The following is a 16,255-nucleotide window of genomic DNA, read 5'->3' on the forward strand; positions in this document are numbered from 1 at the left end:
CACTATGGTCCGAAGTCAAGAAAACAGTTGCGTATGAGGTTATCAATTGAAATGAAAGATTCACACATTCACACATTCTGAAGCATGATCTTAGGTCTTTTTTACTCCTGTTGAAATGTCTCACTTCCAGCCGGAAGACTGTCTGACCGGTTCCACCGTCAGATTTCTGACCTTGCCATTTTGCTATCGTCCCATTTCTGTGCACCTGAAAGCAGTTGCGTATGAGGTTATCAGTTGAAATGAAAGATTCACACTTTCACACATTCTGAAGCATGATCTTAGGTCCTTTTTACTCCTGTTGAAATGTCCCACTTCCAGCCGGAAGACTGTCTGACCGGTTTCACCGTCAGATTTCTGATCTTGCCATTTTGCTATCGTCCCATTTCTGTGCACCTTTTCGGTGTGCCGGCACCCTAAATTCTTTTTCAGATCGTTTATCTTTGTTTCATATTACTAACTGACATCTCTTGAGTACTGCCTGTGCCAGGCATGGAGCTCAGGACTTTTGGGGGCATTACTGATTTAATCCTTGCCACATTCTATGTGGTACTTACTAGTATCGGCATTTTACAGATGCTGGCACTGAATCTCAAAGAGACAAGCCAACTTGCTCTGGACCCACAGCAGGTGCCTGGGGAGAAATGTTGCAGAAAAATCAGACTGGTGAGAAACCAAGCACCACTCGGAGAGTTGGAGAACTCAGGTTTATTATGCTGGTGGCCCCAGAAGAGCTAATGCTCCGAAGATCTGGGCTCTGAGCTCGGGAGTAACCTTACTTTTATAGGGCTGTTATCAAGCAAAGGCAATACATCTGTTATCTAGACAGAACAAGCAAAGGGGAGAGTGAGTCTTCGGTTGATCTCGAGGTCACCCTGCCCTTTGGCCTATGCGGCAAACATGTCTACAGAAGCAGAACAAAGAGCTGATTACAAGGTTAGCTATTTGAATAGAAAATTCCTCTTCAGTAGCAGGCATTTGAACTCAGGTCCTTTTGATTTTAAGGGCCACTACAACATGTTGCCTCAAACTTGTAATTTAACCCCAAGGCCTTGAAAAAAGCACCCGACTCCTAAATCTTGTGCAGTATGGCCTAACATTTGTACATAGTAGATGCTAATGAAAAATCCTTGCGGACTAAAATGGGGATTGCTTGTTTAAAAATCTTATGTCTCCAAACGAGGCAGTTTCTCTGCCTCTCTACAAACTATAAGCTCATTTAATTGAGAATTCATAGGAACCTTACTTGGGGCTGTGGTGGATTCGAGCATTTTAAATGTCTTTGGAATGGTCCGAATGAGGTTAGAATAGAAATTTTGATCTGAGAAACTCTTTATTACAGAAAAAATGAGTAAGCTGTGGATAAACTATATAGTGAGACTGTAGCAAAGGGTAGGACATTTAACATCCCTCCAACTTTGACAGACAAAATCTTGTCCAGATGAAATGGTATCCATGTTCCAGACTCAGAATTGTTGTGCTACTTGGACCTGACGCATGTAGGTTATCTCCGTGGGTGCTGTGGCCTCTCCGGATGTTTTTATACACTTGGAAAAGGAATCACCTTTTCAATCTCTTGAGTCTTAAAATCCAGTTGTGAGCTCTGTGTCATGAATGGTCTCCAAACTAAGGACACACCTGTTTTCTTAAACCAAGTTCAAGCTTCAGTGTTTATACCCTCCTCCCAAGTGCGAGCAGGACCTCACCATTCTGGAACCTCCTGGAGCCACTTCGGTCACCGCTTTGGGCAAACTAAACATCTTTACTTTAAAGTCTCTGTCAGCTTATTTTATTAATTTCATCCAAAATAAGGTTATATTCTAATTACTGATTTTATTGACTGCCTTAGTATTACTTTTTTTAGAGTTTTATCTTATTGGTTTATGAATGACTAAATTCAGAGTTTGCTTGTATATTTACTTCTCCTCGCCTCTCTTCTGTGCTCACCCCTCCTGGTCTTACGGTTTTGCATTTGCCCAATCTTAAGGGCTCCAGTCCAGAACTAGCTCTTATGAATGTGAGCACCGCTGCCCCATCGAGAGATAGAGGATGACACAGATCCAAGCACTAAACCAGCAGGTGGCCTAGCTCACCCCCCGGGCTGCACGATGAGCCCTGGTCCTCCCACTTGTCTGGACTTGCAGCGTGTTGTACACCTTAGCCCCAGCAGCATCCAGAAGCCATTTAGTTCAGCCCCTAGCCCAGCCCCCAACTTTAAGCAGACACCAAGCTTCATCTCTCATCTAATTTGAGACTCTTAGTTCCCAGGACCACCCAGGAACGAACCTCTGGGCCTGGAGCTCTGCAGCCCACGTACCACAGTACATTTCCATTCTGCTTCTCGCCTGTGGGGCCCCAAAGATGCCCGTGGCCTAACTCCAGGAACCTGGGAATATGTCACCTTGCATGGCGAAGGGGTGTTTGCAGATGGTGCTGACTTCAGATTCTTGAGATGGGGAGCTTATCTTGGATTCTCTGGGTGGGTGGATATGATCACAGGATTCCCATAAAAAAAGAGTAACAGTATGTACAATGCAAACAGCTGAAGTCAGACAGATTTGAAAATGCTACGCTGCCGGCTTCGAAGGTGAAGAAGGGGCCATGAGCCAAGGAAAGCGGGTAGCTTCTAGAAGTTGTTGTTTCCTTTTGTTTTCTCTGTTATTACTTTAACCGCTCCCTTCCCTTTCTGTGTCTGGAGCTGAGGAGGTCTGTCAAACGCAAATGCCCACAGTTGATCCTTTCTCTAGGAATAAGTCTTGGCCACTTATTAAGGTGGGAATAACAGATTGGTAGCAGTAGGAACACATGCAGTGGTAGCTAGTGTATTTTCAGTGCTTTAAAAAGTTGTAGAACTCTTTTCTAAACTGCACACATGCCACCTACCTAAAAACCTAACACTGGAAGGCCATAAGTGAATTTCCAGACTGTTTTTGAAATAGTAATAACCTGATAGTACAAATATTGGACAAAAATGCGGTTGAAATAGGAGATAACTTTTTATCTCTGCAGTCTAATCCCCATAATTCTGAAAGAAATAATTCATCTCCTCTAAGAACTCCATTTATCACCCACCTCTTTCAAGGTTTGTAGGAGTAATCACAATATTTAAAGGCTTTTAAGTAATTAGAATTATTTTCTTATTATTGGGTTGGTGATGCATCTGGAAGAACACCATTGTATTAGTTCTCTGTTGCTGTGTAACACATTATACCAAAGCTTAGTGACTTAAAAAAAAAAAAAAAAGAACAGCAAATGCTTATAATCTCCGTAGTTTCTGTGGATCAGGAATTTGAGAGCGACTAGGCCGGGTAGGTCTGGCCTCAAACCTCTCATGAGGCTGTGGTCAAGATGTCAGCCTTGGGCACAGTTTACCTAAATTTTGAAGAGAGCTGGAGGGTCTGCTCCCAAGTTGACTCACTCACACAGTTGGCAAGTGAGTGCTGTGCTGTTGGCAGGAAGTCTCACTACCCATCCCAAGGATCTCCGTGTAGAGCTGCTTGTGTGTCCTTACACATGGCCGCTGGGCTCCCACAGAGCAAGCAGCTCAAGAGAGAACAAGGCAGAAACTTTAATGCTGTTTACGACGTAGCTCAGAAGTCACACCCCATCGCGTCCACAACATCCAACTGGATCCCCAGGGCGGCCTTGTTCAGCGCAGAGGGGCACAACGATGTGAGTACAGGGGGCCGAGGATCATTGGGGTCATCTCTGAGGCTGCCTACCATGACCAGGGAGAAGGTTTTCTTTTTGTTTTCAGCCAAAAGTTTTCCTTATCTCACAGATCTCTAGAGATATAAAGTAGGAGAGAAAGTCCAAGGTCAGTTAGTCCAAACATCTAACTCAAATGAATCACTTCTTTAAAATTATGCCACTTAAAAATCTCTACTGATAATGTAAAACGGAGTCGCATAAGCTTTGTCTCATTTCCATTAGAGTCTCAGTATCTCCAAAGAGCAGAAACTCAGCTTTGTACTTCTAAAACTCTTAAAACATCTTACCTGCCCACCCCTGGCAAAGAGTTAGGAATACGTACGTTTTTGTAAACCTGACAAATTTCCGGTTGTCGATTGGCATTTGAGGATTAACTCACTGGTCAGCCCCCCCTTAATTTGATGTTTCTGTGTGCTTTGAAAACCTGAGTTTATGGGAGTGGCTGACTCCAGAAGTTTAGGAGAAGTCAGTTGTACGATGAATCTCTGTCTTCAAGCTGAAGTTGAATTTAGAGTTCAAATAGGAGCCAGACAGGCAGGGTATAGAGAACCACAAATGTCGCCAGTGTCCTTGTCCGGTGATGCTAATGAGTGAAGCACCTTAGACAGAAGTCACCTGTGTAAACAGAGAGACAGGAGGTCAGAGACGGTGAGGGGCACAGCAGCACTCTCCTGCCTGATTCTTAGGCAGATCCTCTAATACCTACACTCTCTGAGCGCTCTCGTATCACTTAAGGGTGGCAATAATGCCTGTGTTTTCAAAGATGTGAAGGCACAAACTCTATTACTGGAAGGAACATAAATAATTACAGTCATTTACAGAGCGCTAGCACTATCCATTACAGATAACAATGTAACGCACACCCCAGCCATTCTACTCTCGGTCTGACCTTAGTGGAGTTTCTCAACCTCGGCCACATGTAAGAACCTCTTGGAAGAGCTGTTTTGTTTTGTTTTGTTTTTTGTTTTTTAATCCTGATGACTCAGCTCCACCCTCAGAGATGAAGATTTCATCAATTCTGGGACGACGCCCAGAAATCAGTATTTTTAAAAGCGCCAAAGGCTCTTCTCATGTGCACCCTGCCAGAGAGGAACTCACGCATACTGACAAAGACACATCTACCTTGTACCAAACATATGAATAAAACCAACGGGAGTTAAGCATCTAAATGTAAAAAACAAATCTTTACAATTTTTTTAAAATATAGAAGAATACTTATGATCTAAGCATACAGAAGGATTTCATAAGATTCAAAATGCATAAACTGTAGAAGAAAAGATTGATATATCTAGCTTTGAAATGTAAAAATCCTATATTTCATAAGACATCATAAACACAGCAAAAAAGATAAGCCGCAGACTGAAGAAAGCATTGTGTGAACCATATAACCAAAGGATTCGTGTTAAGAATATAAAAAAAATTCATTCAAATGTGTTAATAAGAACAAGATGAACTATCTAATTACCATTACTTCATTATAAGGAGAATACACAAATCGAATGGGCATAGTTATACAAGGACTTTTTCAGCAGTTAAAGAATCAGTTATGCATTAACGTAAACGCATGTATACATGTGTATACATATGTTCATTTTTTTGTTACTCATCCAGTGATTTCTACTCTCCATTTTCTAGGCTCTCCCTGGTTACTCCGATTTGGGGCTTCCTGGCTTATGGATTAGTTTTCTTATTGTTTCCGACAAATTTTCTAACTTTGTCTTCTTCTCTACTATCTTCCAACGCTGCCTCTGAGTTTCTAGTTCTACCGTGGTATTTTATTGTGGCACGTTTAGCATTACGTAATGTAATATATTTAGGATAACACATCTCCAGAAGCTTTGTTTTGCTCCGTCCCCTTTTATTCCGCAGATGTGGGACCCTCTCCTATCTCTTCTGTCTGCATTTCTTGTCTAGTCACCGTTGCCTCCAAGTTGCTTTTTCCCTGTTTCTTGTTTGTCTGGCCTTTGCCTTCATCTAAGAGGTCGTCCTCAAATGTCTTAGAATCCTTGGCTGTCAGTTCCCGTGTAGCAGTAAAACACCAAAGAGCTGAGTGGAAGCTGGGGGTTCATGGATGGAGCTCGTCCAGCCTGGGAATGTGGGGTGATCCGAGCCTCTTCTCTCCTTCTAGAGGCATGAGCCCAGCTCCAGTAGGTGGGGAGCCGAGCGGGGCAGAGGGCTGGGGGCCCCAGCAGTCAGGTGCAAATCCTTTGCTTAGTCTGCCTACTTGAGAGAGCAGGACCCTTGCCCTCAAGCCTTCCTGGCATGGCCCAGTTCACAATCTCTGCTTTTACTACCTGCAGAGACTAGATTTCCAGGCTTTAGCTGGGTTGGAGAAGGGGCCATTGCCCATCTGCTTAGAATAAAGCAGGAGATCCACACATGTAATTACATCTTAAACAGACTTTTAGCCACTCCCCCTGTTTTTTTTTTGTTATTAACCAATGTGTCTTCCTCAAAGGGTTACTGTATAAAACATTTGAGAGAACTCTCCCATGACATGAGATACTTTATAAGAACACAAATATAAAGGAAACCCCCTCTTTTCTAAGAGATACTTTGGGGGGTGGGGAGTGGGCTCACTGTGTATTCAAATAAATGCAAATTAAAACCACAAAGAGATACCACTTCACATCCACTAAAATGGCCGGTCGGGTGAAAAATAATATCGACTAAGTGTTTCACCACCGAAAATGATTTATCTGGGAAAAAGAAAGTGTTGGCCCCCAGTGCATGCAGACATGGCAAGCCGCTTGCATACTTTGGCCTGCATGTCAAGATGGAGGGATATTTATAGAAGGACGAAAGGGGAAAGGGGAAGGGGAAGCGAGAATCACAGAGCTTTGTTATAAACACAGAGTTCCTCCTGTGGGTTCTCTAGTTGGATTCTCATGATTACGATTTAGTAGAGCATGAGAACTTCTATAAGCCCTGGCTCCTTCCATGGACCCTCCCGGACTGATCGTGTTTGGTTAGAGTTCCAGTTAGTCTTTATCAGGCTACAAGTAAAAGAGCGACTTTCACCAAGTGTTGGCAGGCGTGTGGGAACGCTGGAACATTTTCCTCCTGTGGGTTCTCTAGTTGGATTCTCGTGATTACGATTTAGTAGAGCATGAGAACTTCCATAAGCCCTGGCTCCTTCCATGGACCCTCCCGGACTGATCATGTTTGGTTAGAGTTCCAGTTAGTCTTTATCAGGCTACAAGTAAAAGAGCGACTTTCACCAAGTGTTGGCAGGCGTGTGGGAACACTGGAACGTTCAGACAGTACTGGTGGAAACGCAAAATGACATAAGCCCTTGAGAAAACAATCTGGCAGTTTTTTATAAAGGTCAACATACTTACGGCATAACCCAGCAATTCCATGCCTAGGCGTGTTTACCCAAAAGAAATAAAAATATGTCTCCACACGGGTTCTTAGCAGCTTTATTCGTAATGGCCCCAAGCTAGCAAGAATCCAAATGTTCATCAGCAGGAGAGCTGATGAAGGAATTGTGGTAAATCCACAGAATGGAATACTATGCTTCGATAAAAAGCAGCGAAGTACTGATACATGTAACAACATGGATGAGCCTCTAAATATTATACTGAGCTAAGGAAGCCAGGCACAAAAGAATACCTCTGATTCCACCGACGTGAAATTCTAGAAAAGGAAAAATGGTTTCATAGTGACTAAAGGTAGATCAGTGGTTTCCTGGCCCAGGGGTGGGAGTGGGGGTGCATGAAGAAACTTTCCGGGGTGGTCCATATCTTGACTCTGTTATGGAAACATATAAATATTTGTCACAACTCACTGAAGTGTCCACTTAAGAGCGGGTACATTTTATTATATGTAAATAATACTTCGATAAAGTTGATGCTTTTTTTTTTTTTTTTTTAAGTGAGGCCCTGATAAGGAGATTACGACTTCTGTCCACCGGCAAGGGCTATTGACCGTGGACCAGTGGGCTTCACTTTAAGGTGAGGGGCTGGGCAGCATGCAGTTCTGATGACCCCTTCTATGGGCCTTTCCATTTCCTTAGAGAAGGAGGCTCCACGATTTTGCCCGGATGTGTAGGGATGGGGAGGAACCTGTCTGTCTGGGTTCCGGGCTTCACGCAGTTCCCATCTGGACTTTTCTTTAGTCCCTCCTTTATCTCTGCGCCCCTCAGCCCTGCATCCCCAGGGTTTTGCAGAGCCGCAGGGCCCCCCCAGGAGTGCTATAGGCTGCAGCTTCTGTGCCCCCTCGCTCAGGTCCCTTCCTCGAGTCACATTCCCCATCTGGATACTACTAGTTGACTGACTGCTCATTGTCCTCTGATGTCCTCTCCTTCCTCTGCCGTGGTCATCGTTGTTCTACGTTTTTAAATTTCCGTGGGAAAGGAGATAAATACACAATATGTGCGGTCAATCCGCCACCTTCGTTAGCTTTTCGAAGCAAGAGCTATTTTTTCTTTTTTTTGTATAATACTGTGCTGGGAATATGCACACGGAGGGTGTTCAAGAAATAGTTGCTGAATGAATGAATGACGACCCTCAGGCGTGTTCTCGCGTGCAGTGGAGGACGAGCCGTAAGCTTTGGCAAAGCCGTACTTGCTGATGGTAATGTATTTGCAACACGGACTAAATCTGAATTTCTGTCATTAGTAACCATTATGAACATGGTATGAATTCTGCTTCTCCTTAAAGAGCTGACTGAGTTTCCTTGACTGTAGAAGAGAGATGGGGATACCTACCCGTTTCCATAGTGATATGACGAATGGGAGGGAAATAGAAAACCTACAATCCAGTAAGCATTCATCATGTTAGTTTTTTTGGTTTGGGCGCGGGGGGAGATTTTAGTAAAACTTCCAACAGTTCGTCCTAGAATAATACGTGACAGAAGTTCTTTTTATTTGATTCTTTTTTTTTTTTTCTTCTACTTAGGTGACAAAGAGCAGTACAACAGATAATGCCTGAATCCCAGGAAGTAGTTTTGCAGACTTGCTCAGGGCTGGTCTTGTGGTAAGACTCTTAGCAGTTCCCAGTTTGGTGCAGTTAAAAATACCCTCCCGATTTCTGCTTTTTGGAGAGGAGTTGTGGCCGTATAGTCTCCCTGCCAACCCCACCCCCAAAAGGCCACGTCCTAATCTCTGAAACCTGTGACTACGTTACCTGACATGGCAAAGCAGACGGAACTGAGGCTGCTAATCAACTGACTTTAGAATAGGAAGGTGGTTCTAGATTACCCTGGGCCCAGCGTCATCGTGGGGGGCCCTTCGATCTGGAAGAGGGAGACGGAAGAGGAGGTCAGAGCGCGAGGACACCCCAGCAGCACTGGCAGGAGCCGCGGGGCCAGGGAACACAGGCAGCCCCCAAAAGCTGGGAAAAGCGAGGACACGGGCTCTTCCCTGGATCCTCCAGAAAGAAAGGCAGCCCTGGCGACACCCAGATTCAGCCCAAGGACACTTCACACCTACAGAATTGTAAGATCATCAATGTATGTTGTTTTCAGCCACCCAGTGGATGGTAATCTGTTACAGCAGCAACAGAAAACTAACACGGGAATTGACACCGTTTGAGCTCCTTAGACCAGTTAGATGGTAAAGGTACTTAGCTGACTTTCTTCTGAGCCGGTCTCTTAACTAGTTTGCTAACCTGTCTATCTAATTACTTCGGAGAGGGTTAGAAAAATGCAACCATTTAGAAACTAGAGATCTGCCCTGTGTTAATCCTGGACAAGAGTCTTAGCGATTGATTCACCCACATAGTCAATGGAGCCCAACTCAGGGCTCGGGAGTGGGGAGTTGGGGCAGCCTTTTTATTCTATATCCTAAAGCTGTGAGTTCTCCATAGGCAGCCTTTGTTGATACATATATACATATATACATGTGTGTGTGTGTGTGTGTGTGTGTGTGTGTATACACACACACCCATACACACACATATACATATACGTGTGTGTGTGTATGTGTGTGTGTGTATTTTTTTTTAATCATTAAAGACTTCTAATGATTAAAGGCCAAGGTCTCTTTGCAAGCCAGGCCACACCCACCCTCAGCTCCCCGCCCCTCCCTCTCTGCTGGGCTCTGCAGTCTGCTCCCACCTGCTCTCGGGTTTCAGCTGGAGACATCACACACTCTGTCTGTCCTTCAGTCCTTCGGGCGACCTTTCCGTAGCTGATTTTTCCCTGTGGACCAGTGGGAGCAAAGCTTCGGGTTAATGTCAAAAGAATCGGCCCCCCTGCTCCACTCAGAACCCTCCTGTACCTGCGCCCAGAGGCGTCAGGAAGGATAAAGTAGCAGGGCCTCGGGCCTAACGAAGGTCAGGAGGGAGTTCCCCATCGGCCACCATGCCTTTTCCTAGGCTTTGCTGAGGCAAAATCAAAAGAAAAAGAGAGCACGATGTCACGTTCCCGGTGCCCAGGAGGCGACTGGAGACAATCGGAGGGAAGGGGGCCCCCAAAAGGGATGGGGTTCACGCGCAGTAGCTCTGACAGCCAGGACGACCTCTGGACTCTCTGCTTTCCACCAGTTTGATGAATCCTCGGATGGTCCAGTGCCCGAAACACAAACTAAAACAGTTCTGGAAGTGGATTGTGGTGATGGCTGCACAGCATTGTGGAGGTACTTCCTACCCCGGAATCGTACACTTAAAAATGGTTTAAAAGGTAAACTTTATGTTATCGGTGTTTTCACAACAGTTAAAAAAGAAAAAAGAAAGAAAGAAACTCAGTTGCTTGCTTCTAAAACCTACGATGCATTCTCGATTCTCTCCTTTACTCACCCCACATGACCAAGTCTTGTCATAGCCACCTCCGGAAGACTTCCGGCACTTCCGGCACGTCCTCCCCACCTCCACGGCCACGCCCCCATCCAGGCTGCCATTGCCCCTTTAATTAGCACAGCAGTGAGCTCCTAACTCCTACCTCATCTCCTTGATGGACCCTTCCCCTTCTGCAGCCAGCTCCCCCTCAGCAGACAGATCGTAAGTTAGAGCATAGTGTTCCCTTGGAAACCTGATGGATTCCTCTGGCTCTTGGGATGAAAGCTAAGCTTCCTGCTTGGCCCCTTGACCCATCTCCGTCTGCTTCTTCAGCCCCATCTCCTGCCACTTTCTTTCTCGCTCTCCATGGTCCAGCCACTCGGGCCGTCTTTCTGCTCCTTGAACTTGCTGAGCTCATTCCCACCTCAGGGCCTTTGCTTTCGCTGTTTCCTCTGCCAGGTCCCTGCACACTGGCTCCTTCCTGGCACTCAGGCCCCAGCTTCACGTCACCTCCGCAGAAAAGCCTTTTCCTTCTAAGTCTAAAGCGGCCACCCAGTCACTCCGTCACATGTCTCTACTGCACTTTCCTTATAGTCCCCTCTTATTCCCTAATACTTTCTTGTTTATTTGTCTAGTGATGTATTGTCCGCCTCTTCCCTCTAGAGTGAAAAGCAGAGGTTGGGGGGATGCTGCCACAAACCAGGAAATGCCTGGAGCTGCCCAAACCTGGACGGAGGAAGGCAGGATCCTCCTCCGGATCATTCCCTAATACTTTCTTGTTTATTTTTCTAGTGATGTATCGTCCGCCTCTTCCCTCTAGAGTGAAAATGCCACAAAAAGCAGGAACGGCACTGCTGTGTCCTCAGCACCTAGAATGGTGCCCGGCACATAGTAGGTGCACAGGTACGACCGAGTGAATGAGTGAAGGATTAACGTGCCTTTCCCAAACCTCAGGGATCTCCTCTGATAGCGGGTTGAACGGTGGTGCCCAAAAAGACATGTTCATGTCCCAGAAACTGGGATCGTGACCTTATTTGTAAAAACGGTCTTTATAGATATAATTAAGTTAAGGATCTTGAGATGAGATCATCCTGGATTACCCAGGTGGGCCCTAAATCCAATGACAAGTGTGTCCTTATAAGACAGAGGCAGAGGTTTTGGGGGGATGCTGCCACAGACCAGGAAATGCCTGGAGCCGCCCGAACCTGGACGGAGGAAGGCAGGATCCTCCTCCGGAGAGTCTTAGCAGGGAGCAGGGCTCCGCCAACACCTCCATTTCAGATGTATGGCCTCCAGGACCGCGAGGATACATTTCCGTTGTTTGAAGCCACCTCGTCTGTGGTCATTTGTCTGGCAGTCCTAGGACACTAACACACTCCCCGGATGATTTCAGACTCTACCGGCATGCATTGACCGTGCGTTCACTTTGATGCTAAATTAACCAGATGAACCAGGATGTGGTTCTCTCCCACGTGTTCGTCATATTCCACCACCTGAAAGCTGAGGGAAGGAGGTTACCATTCTACCTCTTCGTGTGGCCCACAGCAGTTTGCAGAGGGCCGGGGTCAGGCACTCGACAGGTCCGCACTGATCAAGCAGTGGGGAATAGAAGAATACTCACTGCTCAGACAGGCGTTGTAAGCAATGACGTGGGCGTCGTGGAGGACCCAGGGGACTTCGCTGCCTGTTAAAGCCCTGAGTGGACACAAGCTTGAGTATGATTTTGGCCTTGTGCACGGTAATCTGCAGCCCTGCAAATCCAGCCTTGAGCTCCTGTTACCACAGTCCCCCGCTACCCCGCACCCCCAGCTTGGAAAGGGTTTTGGAGCCTTGTTCTCTGATGGGTACTTCTAGGGCTGTCAAAATGACTGCGTGCTGGGAGACAAACTGCCAAGATGGCAGGAGTTAGTGGGCTTTGCTCTCGGTTCCTCGTCTGCCCCATCTGTCGATGTACGCCCAAGCCTGGTGGTGTTCACGGGGCCTTCGCAGGCAAAGGAGGAAGGGACGGTGGACGAGAAAATCCCCGGGGGGAAAACCGTCCACAAGAAAGCAAGAGAAACAGCAGGCCCAAGGAAAAAGCGAGGACCTCAGAGTTGATTAGTCAGTGAAAACCGGTTCTGGACTAGGAAGGCCGCGCTCCGGGCTCGAAGGAAGAGGGGATCCCTGAGGCCGTAGGCAGGAACCGCGGCTGTGTTAGAAAATTGCAAACACGCACTGTGTTTTTTTTTTTTCCCTAAGGCCACACCTCTGTTTGTCTTCCGTTTTTTGACTGTGAGTGTTTGCACTTTGTCTTTCCTGCCCAGCCTTCTCTGGCGAGCTTTGCAGTTTCTTTGCAACAAGGTTCTTCTCACCCCATTGGAGAGAAGAGATTGTAAATGCTCCACGAGGTATTCAGGATCCCCGCCCTGCAGGAGGCAACAGGACACCCACCCCAGCTCCCCCCTGCACCTGTTTGTGCGATGAAGGTGGAAACAACTGACCTTCCTGCACTGGGTCAGTGGAGGGAGATAGGAAGGCGATGTTCCCGTGGTAAAAATGTGAGGCTCACCTGAAGATCAGGTGACAGAGTCAATGCAACAATGTATAGGGAAGTTCTCTCCACGTCATGTAAGGAAGTCCCATTCAGGAAGCCGGTTAGGGGTTCGAGTACCTTCTATAGAGTTAAGACGAGGTTGTACTCCTTTAGGAGTAGATTTTCTCAGCCTCAGGCTCTGAAGATTGAAAGTGGCCCCTGAAGAAAATGGGCTTGAAAGGAAAGGGGCTTCCACTTGCCCCAGGAGTTATAGTCTGAGAAGTGAGGGGAGACACATATGATTGGGGTCTCACACACACACACACACACACACACACACAATCTGAGAAGTGAGGGGGGACACATATGATTGGGGTCACACACACACACACACACACACACACACATGCGCGCTTTGGCTTAGAATGAATCTGTCTGGGCCTTGGCTTATCTTAGGAAGGTTCTGGGTGGATGTGCTCAGGGCCAAGCAGGATGGGGGTGACCTTTTGTGTGGTGGCGCTGGACTAGCCCAGGAGTAAATATTTAAAAAATCATTTATTGTCAAATAAAACATAAGTATACACACGACAATAAAATAAATTTAAAAATAAAGCACAGGCACAGAGCACCACATAAAACAAATGCATGGCTTTAATAAATTATTATAAGAAGAATACCTTTGTAACTACTACCCAGGTCTAATTGCGTAACGGGCGATAAAGAAGAGTCACTTTAGAATTATGACCATCAGCCAACTGGGGTGATAGCATCGCTGCTTACACCCTGTGGAGGATAAGCAGGAACCTTTCCCCAAAGTACCCGCTGTGTGTCCCCTCCAACTCAAGCCCCTCCCTCCCCCAACAGTAGCCTCCATCCTGAGTTTTATAGGAATCACAAACTTGAGCTTTTTATCACCCAAGTGTGTATACTAGATACTACAGTTGATTTAATCTTGCTCATTTTTTAATGGGATTTGTCTTTTCGGCCTCTTTAATTTCCGAATTTCCCCTTGGATCCTTCCCTTCCCTACATTTTCTCTGTGGCAGACCTGAAGAGTTTTCCACCATCTGGGTTTTGCCGGTTGCACTTTCCCAGTGCTGGGAAAGGCCTTGTCTACCATTTGAGAGGACGTCAGGTACAATGGAAAGACCACTGGGCAGGGACCTGGGTGTCGTCTCAGCTCCAACACTAAGTGGGAAATGATCTGGCTCAGCCAGGGTGAGTGATTGGTTAGTGGGGCAGTGGTTACAGGGACGTGGGGCCACAGAGTCCATTGGAGCAGCGATCGGTTCCTTGTTCCAGGACTTGTGACTCTGGCTCTGTTTCTTCATCTATATAAAGGACGTGTTATTCATTTCACGGGGTCATTGTAACGATTCAATGAGAAAAGCTCTTTTTGCTGCTGCTGATATAGAATAAGTATTTTCTGCTGCTATCGTTGTCATTTACTCTTACTATTATTACTAAGAATCACTTTGGGCAGATCGTTTCACCTCTGTGAACTTCAGGTTGGTCATCCAAAGAAGCAGTCCTATTTTGTTGCATAGGTAAAAATACTTGTCTTTAAAAATACATCTTTATAAGTTGAAATATGTGTCTGCTTTTCTTCCTACAAAGCTTCTCTTCTCTATTTGTTTTGGCATTTGAATGTGTTTCAGACGGTGAGTCAGTTGAGATGAGGTTGGTAATTTGCTTGTACCAGACGTGTGTCAGCCTTCCTCTGGGGAGGGTGTGTGTGTATGCTCATTTCATACCTTGCCAAGAACTGGCCGAAATAACCTTAAAACAGGCCCTGGCTTCCCCATGGATCTATTTTGAGGTTAAAACAAGATGATAACATTCTTAAAATCTCTTTGAAAGTGAAAGCGCCGGCCAAGGGTGCTCATGCTGTTTTTATGTATTTTGTCTTCTCGGACCTGTCCTTCCTACCTGTGCTGGGACTAGAACCCAGGTCCTGACCCCTAGTCTGGGGTAAAGCACACCTGACAGAGTGCTGAGCTATGTCTCATACCTTGCGACTCCTTCAATTAAAAGCAATTGTCTAGTGGGAGGAAACCCCGCACCCTCCGCATTCAGCGTCGAGGGAAGGACGTGTCAAGCTAAGGGTGGCTGGTAGGAGCAGGAGGCAAAGTGACTGTGAAGAGATCATCCTGGTGAGAGAACCCAGACCTTCTGAATCCAGACCTTTTCATCGAAGGTCTGGATTCAGAAGCAGCAGAGCAGAGGGGACCAGTTTGAGAAATTTTATTGAACTTTTATTAAATTTCACTTTCTGTTTGGGAACATCCAGACTCACATACAGGTAGAGAGAATAGGATAATGACCGTCCATATACCCAGCACCCGTGTACATCAGTTATCGACATTTCGCATGTAAGAGGTTGTCAAAGGTGAGATTGAGAGAAGTTGGTGATTGATGAGATGATGGAGGAGAGGGGATGATGATGAAGGGAGGAAAGCAAAAGAGAAAGAAGAATCCAGAACGACCCTGGGCCTTTGGCTGGGTCGGGTAGGGAATGTAGGAAGCTGAGCCGGTCTGGAGGACAACGACGAGCTGGGCGAGCAGAGGCTCTCAGGAGCGGGGCGGGCTGCGATGCACACTGATATCTACTAAACGAATAAGCAAAAGACACAGGTAGTGGGGTTCGCCAAGGGCTCCCCGAGCTCCCGCAGGACTAGGACTGGCCCAGCCCGTGGGCTGAGTCAGAGGAAGCTGGCGGGGCATCTGGTTTGTTCCCTCTTTAGTCTTTATATGTTGGTTTTGCCCCTTGCGTGTTTCCGAAAATGAAAAATCATCACCTAGTCTTTCCCTCCCCACAAAAAAGTTTTAGCATATGAGCAGAAGGATGCAAGAGGGTGTTCTAGAAAGAGACCAGGTAATGTAACAAGGCTCTGCTCAGGCTGGGCACAGAATCTAGCTCTCTGCCTTCCAGCCGCCCACATTTTTGCTCTGCTGGGAATGTACTTGGAGCGAGAGGTGTAGCAGACCAGAGGTCTCCCAGGGTAGCTGATGCTGACCTACACATGTGAATTGGGAGCAGGTCCTTCCTCCCATCTGGGACAGGGAACCACCTGTCTCATTTTATGTCAGGGTGACACTAACTGGTGTCCTTGGATATGCGGAGGTTCCTGCTTATCCTCCACAGGGTGTAAGCAGCGATGTTATCACCCCAGTTGGCTGACGGTCATAATTCTAAAGTGACTCTTCTTTATCGCCCGTTACGCAATTATGGGCGATGCCAACGGTGCTCTTTGAGTCTGGTTTTATAACCCCTTGGGGTGTAAATAACTCTGAGATACAGACCTGAGTTACTTAA

The 16,255-nt window shown here is 46.4% G+C and overlaps 1 long non-coding RNA gene across 1 annotated transcript; it reads left to right on the top strand.

Moving 5' to 3' along the window:
* Nucleotides 1-8,303: 8,303 nt before the first annotated feature.
* LOC112479236 lies at nucleotides 8,304-10,509 on the top strand. The gene is made up of 3 exons (XR_003046131.1): nucleotides 8,304-8,472; nucleotides 8,610-9,148; nucleotides 10,197-10,509. It is a non-coding gene; the product is annotated as an uncharacterized LOC112479236 (long non-coding RNA).
* Nucleotides 10,510-16,255: the final 5,746 nt, after the last annotated feature.

Source organism: Pteropus alecto, unplaced genomic scaffold (assembly GCF_000325575.1).
Source record: "Pteropus alecto unplaced genomic scaffold, ASM32557v1 scaffold43, whole genome shotgun sequence".
Classification (NCBI taxonomy): domain Eukaryota; kingdom Metazoa; phylum Chordata; class Mammalia; order Chiroptera; family Pteropodidae; genus Pteropus; species Pteropus alecto.